Source organism: Plutella xylostella, chromosome 7, assembly GCF_932276165.1.
Source record: "Plutella xylostella chromosome 7, ilPluXylo3.1, whole genome shotgun sequence".
Lineage (NCBI taxonomy): Eukaryota > Metazoa > Arthropoda > Insecta > Lepidoptera > Plutellidae > Plutella > Plutella xylostella.
The window spans coordinates 8,018,699-8,024,698 of record NC_063987.1 but is presented as its reverse complement, the minus strand read 5'-3'; the positions used below and the strand labels follow the sequence as shown (position 1 = coordinate 8,024,698).

General features: G+C 36.1%; 1 long non-coding RNA gene across 1 annotated transcript; it reads right to left on the bottom strand.

Annotated features, from left to right (window-relative positions):
* Window positions 1-1,118: 1,118 nt before the first annotated feature.
* LOC125488721 lies at window positions 1,119-3,340 on the bottom strand. The gene is made up of 3 exons (XR_007266438.1): window positions 2,873-3,340; window positions 2,185-2,340; window positions 1,119-1,416 (listed from the first exon to the last, which is right to left on the bottom strand). It is a non-coding gene; the product is annotated as an uncharacterized LOC125488721 (long non-coding RNA).
* Window positions 3,341-6,000: the final 2,660 nt, after the last annotated feature.

Sequence of the window (6,000 nt, the reverse complement as noted above, 5' to 3'; positions counted from 1 at the left end):
ATTTCAATTCAATTCACAAGTAGCCAATGGGAGCGGAGCCGTTTTCGTCTAGCCAATCAGCATGCTAAGGTTTTTTTTTTTTTAAATTGACTAAGATAAAGGATTTATACAGCCAGAGTCCCCCCCGTGATTCATACAACATACAATAACAATGATAAAACAAAATTACAAATGGAATTTCCTTATTTAAATAGATATTTGTGCACTAAATACATAATAATATGATGTAAGTATAGTATTCTGATGGAGTGGTTAAGTTGCAGACTCAGATCGACTCGATTTATAAAATAGACCGATAAAATATTACGATAATTTGTTACAAAGTTATAGATATTAAACTATCAATCATTGTTTACAGAAAGAAGAAGAAGACGTTGCGTGTCACCGTATAGCCAAGGAAATATCTTGTGAAAGTTTTAACTCAAGGCGGAAATTTATTGAAAAAATACTCAACATAACCTACAATTACAGTGAAATACTGACAATATCGTACCGTGATAATATTTCTGAATAATAAGTGCAAACCCATACTCTAAGATCGTGCTTTCAACCACATACTTAATACAATTCCATAATCATATCGAAATCCAAAAGTTCGTAAGTCGTAAGTGATCATAGTTTAGGTATGTACTTATTAGACTCATGCATTGTAAACTCTATAAACGATTACTCGTAATGTATTAATCATATTAAAAGTTGAATGCGGCTGTTTTATTTTTTATTCTTTATGTTTAAAGCAGTTCTAAGAAAAAGCAGTAATAACTAGTAATAAGAGTTGTAACATTATGCATGGACCAAGTGTCTGCTTATGTTAAAAACACAATGTTATCATGTAAGTAAACCCTGCTTTAAACATAAAAAATGTATCTACCTAATCTTCATAAAGCAGATAATGCTAACACCCTGATTACACCACCAAGTAGAGCGGCCCGAGACAGTGTCCTCCGCTGAGCACTCTGTTATTGTGATCCACGGAATGGTTTAATATCGGCCAAGAGTACTGTCTTGCCACTCTACTCAGTAGGTGATTACAAGGGTATTACATTGCAACAGGTAAAAGTTAGTATACAGGGCCTCAAGTCTGCTAACGAATGAGGAGGATATGGTAGGTATCCATATATTAAAAGTACAACTTACAATGTTACTTATACAATTTCTTCCATGTTGCAATGTTATCATTGCCGGACTCTTAAGAAGGAATACTTCCTATCAAGCCTTTATAAAGCAATAGTATCATGAATGACCTCTTAGTCAAGTGCAACATCAACAGGTAAATAATGAAATGAAACATGGTTTTTGCTGTATTTTGTGTTTATTAAGTATCATATATTAAATCACATCACAATTATTATCAGTGTTCTGAAATATCAAGCATAAGCTTCTCTTCTATTAGCTAAAAAACTGCTCTCTGATTATCTGAAATAAGATAGAAATATAGATTAATAGTAATTCTATAGGTTAGGATATAATAATAATATATTGTACAGTCAGCCAAAGAGATATGTATGCCACCCCAACGCAAGCCCTTAGATATTATGACAATTGATAGGTAATATTTATGTAACATGAAAAATAAGGATAACTAATATTAAGGTAAGTAATACTTAAGTTAGTAAGTATTGATAAAATATTATTATTCCACCCATGAGGATTAAATTTTTGTTGCTGTGGTGGCATAAATATCTATTGCTGACTGTACTATCAAGGTATTGATACAACTTTATTTAGTAGATTTTCTATTCTATTCTATTCTGAGAGGTGGCGAAGCTCCTGTACGTGGCTCTCTTGAGTGGAACCTTTGTACATATCTCCTTAATTTTAGCTCAGCCAGCCTAGCTCTCGAGTAAAATGGAGCAGCAAGCCTGGGTGTTCCAATAGCTGAGATAGGCGTTCTGTTGGTCCAAGAATAGATAGTCTTGTTTCTGTAGTAGGTGGAGATTGAGCCAGCATAGGTATATTTTTTTAACTACAAAAGATACCCACCGCAGCACTACAGTTTAATCCTAAGGTACTTAGAAAACAGATGAATCAAATAATATTTTATAGATATAGAATCTAGATAAGCAAGCCAAGTAAATTATTTTTCTTACTTTCAGTGCATCATAAAATTAAAGTGTTTGTGCTAGGGTAGTATTTCATATATTTTTTGCTACAAATAAATTGAAATCAGCTTAAGTGACTTACTCAGTAGCAGAATGATATGCCAATTTAGTTTCTTATGTAGGTATTAACTTCATAAGATCTTAATACAACTTGTTGTTAAGTACTTCACATAGGCACTTGAATATTTAGTCTTGGTTATAAATTCCAGTCTGGAGCCAGTTGCAACGCAGTAAAAACCTACAAATACCAAAAATTCTGGTTAGTATCATGGGGTTTAGGTTACAGACATTATGATAGTATAGGAAGGTTTATCTTATTATTATTAGTAGGTATATATTGTTAGCCACTGGACTTAGCTGGAGCGAGACCAAACGTAGGTGGTTTAAACAAAGATAGGTGGCAGATTTTATGACACCTCTGGGGTGCCATAGGACTACAACAATGGTAAAAGAAGGTTTGTCTTTGTTTTGAAGGATATTTTCTTTAAGGCTTCTTCTTCATGCCTTAAGAACATGAGAGTTAAGGCGGTCATCCATTGGCGAGGCGACGGTATAGATTGTTGGCTTGTCGAATCTCGTTGGTGATCCATTAGCGAACCAAACAGTCTACTTTCATCATTGGCAAAGTCGTGGCGTGCTTTTTGTAACATCGTTGGAGGTTTTTTAGACCGCGGACTTAGAGGTTATTGGAGGTTTTGCTCGCGAATGGATCATCGCCTTTAGTTGAAGAAACTTTTACATGTACCTCTATTATGTTCGTGGATACTCACCTTATTTGTTACGCTCAAATCAGCTAGTTTCATGAAGCTAAAGTCTTCAATCAAATTGTCCGTCAACTCCTTTAAATATGCTTTAAAATATCCAGGGAGACTGGTTTGCAATCCTCACGTATCCTCAGTAACTACTTTCACATCACTTTGTGGGTGTAATTACAGGCTCTTTTTCTTACAAAAATAGGAAAAATTAGCCATTGTAATGGCTTTGCGTTGCAAGAATAGGAACTTTTTTCAAAGAGGCGTTGAGTCGCAACTTTGACATATAATCTACTCTGTGTGATGAGCTCATGATGAGCTCGTGGTGCGAATTTCTAGCTTAGTAACGCTATAATTTTCACTGAACGGTTTGCGTGACGTCATAACACAATGAGCCGCAAAAATGTGCGGTGGGAGTACGATATTAGCGATTTTGTTGAAATCGATTCAGCCACTCATCGCTGGGAGTAAGGCTGCTGCCCTATCTAAATCAAAACCTAAAAGGCCATTTGAAAAATTAGCAGAAGCAAAATTAGAGGTAGCAAATTATATTAAAAAAAAAAATTTTAGAAGAAGAGTTAAAACTTAAAATGAAAGAAATGGAAGAAAATAAAAAAGGTGGACATTTGAAGAAGAAGATAGACAGCGAAAACTAAAATTTGAAGATGAGGAAAGAGAACATAAACGTGAAATCTAAGCTCTAGAAAAAAAATATTATGGTTGAAAATATTATAATTAAATAAAAAAATATTAAAATGGTTAAAGGTTTATTTAAATTACATGTATTACTTATCTTAACAATGACACAAAGTAGTTATTAATCAACCTATTTCTCACATTAGTGTCCTGCATGTTTAGAGGAGTAGCTATTTGTTCATTGTCGTCAACATCAGGTGGTATATTATCTTGAAATAGCTCATCTCGCATATCAATAGCTATATTGTGCAATACTGCACATGCCACTATCACTGATTGAACCCGTGACACATGCAGAATAAATTTTTTTGATAGTTCCAGTCCCATAAGTTCGCTCTACCACATTTCTACTTCTTATTTGTGCCTCATTAAATAAATGTTCAGCAGGTGTAATTGGGTTTTGCACTGGCGTTAGGAGGTATGCAGTGTTCTCATAGCCCTTGTCTCCCACAATCACACAATCACCAAATTCTTTGTTTATTAGCCTCTGTTTGATATGAGAATTGTTAAATATGGTCTGGTCATGGACTGCTCCTGGCCACCTGGCCACAATATCCATTATTTTAAGTTTTGCATCAACTACAGTTTGGACATTAAATGAAAAGTTAGATTTTCTGTCTCTATAGTTCTCTGTAATGTCACCACCTGAAAACAAAAAAAGAGTAATGTATAATTTGAAATAAGCAAGGGATGAGATAATTTATTACATGTATAGCTAGCTAGGCACCTCATTCATTTTCATAATCATCTACTGCCGGTGGACTCCCAGAAATACTCGTAGGCCTCTACCAGTGAGTGCCACAACAGTCTGTCCTCTGAATATATACATTATAATGTGAGATTCTTACCTGGCGATTTAATAGCTACATGAGTGCAATCAATGGCACCAATTACTTTTGGGAATCGCGCTATGTCAAAAAATTCTTGCTGTTTTTGAATGTTGTCCCTTGGAAATTGTATAAATTGCGGTCGCAGTCTAGCAATTGCTTCCGATACAGTCTTTACGATTCGACTAGCCGATGTCTTGCTCACACCAGTGAAGTGCCCACTACAGTGAGAAAACTACCAGTTGCATAATATCTCATTGTCAACAGCAGACGACACATAGGCGTAATAGCCTGATTTCTGAAATAAAGTAGTGCATAATTATTGTTTTATGGGTTAACCCAGAGTAATAATAAATAGAAAAACGAGCAGGTTTGTACTGTTACCTTTCTGTATTTGTAGATATTTCATGTTCTATCAATGAATAAATATAATGTACAGCTTCTTTTGTGAGCCGGAACCGCATCCTAAAATCGACATCATCTAACAACTCAATGATTTCAAAAGGAAGGATAGGCCCTCCAGAACATTTTACTCAAACCTTCTTCATACAAGCAAAATAATCAGCTTGAGCTGAGCCAAGATAGTAGGTATATTACAACTTTCATTTGTAGTCATGGCCTATATCGGTATAAACGTCTCATGTTTGGCATCTCTTGTGCTCCGGAATGCTTTCAAAAAAACCTCGAAAGATTACTTTTGCATTGTGAAGGTGTGGTCAACTTTATTGACGATATTGTTGTATTCGGAAGCAATGAGGCTGAACACGAGACGAGACGTTTTACACGATAATGATGTCCTACTGAATGATGACAAATGTGTGTTAAGAGCAAAGAGAATAGAGTTTCTTGGACATCAACTGACATGTGACGGTGTCAAGCCTCTTGACAAGTATGTCAAGACCATAGAGTCTTTTCGGGAACCTGTTGTCATTGAAGAAGTCCAGAGTTTTTTGGGTTTAGTCAATTACGTAGGCAAGTGGATCCCTAACCTTGCGACATGGACTGAGCCATTACGTGAACTACTAAGATTAAAACTTAGCAAGGGTGCTGATATCACTTCCTACTGGAAAAATAGTCAGGCTAAGGCATTTGAAGGATTAAAAAGGGCTATGACTCAGATCACGACATTGGGCTATTATAATCCACTTGATAGGACACAAGTTTTTGCAGATGCTAGCCCGGTTGGTCTGGGAGCTGTGCTTGTCCAACACGACGCAAATGGACCGCGAATAATCGCGTATGGCAATAAAAGTCTCACAGACCGGGAAAAACGATATTGCCAAACAGAAAAAGAGGCTCTCGCTCTAGTTTGGGCTGTAGAACACTTTGACATGTATCTATTTGGGAAGGATAGTTTCGAGCTAGTTAGTGATCATAAACCATTGGAGGTTATATTTGGACCAAATTCTAGACCCTGCGCGAGAATCGAACGATGGGTTTTGCGTTTACAGTCATATAATTTCAAAATTATATACAGTCCCGGTAAGAAAAACATCGCCGATTCTCTTTCAAGGTTGAGTTCGGGTGATCCATCACCATGCCCGTTTGATGATGACAATTATGTCAATTTGGTAGTGGACGAGTCTCTTCCTACGGCACTTTCATTAAGCGAGCTAAAGCGCG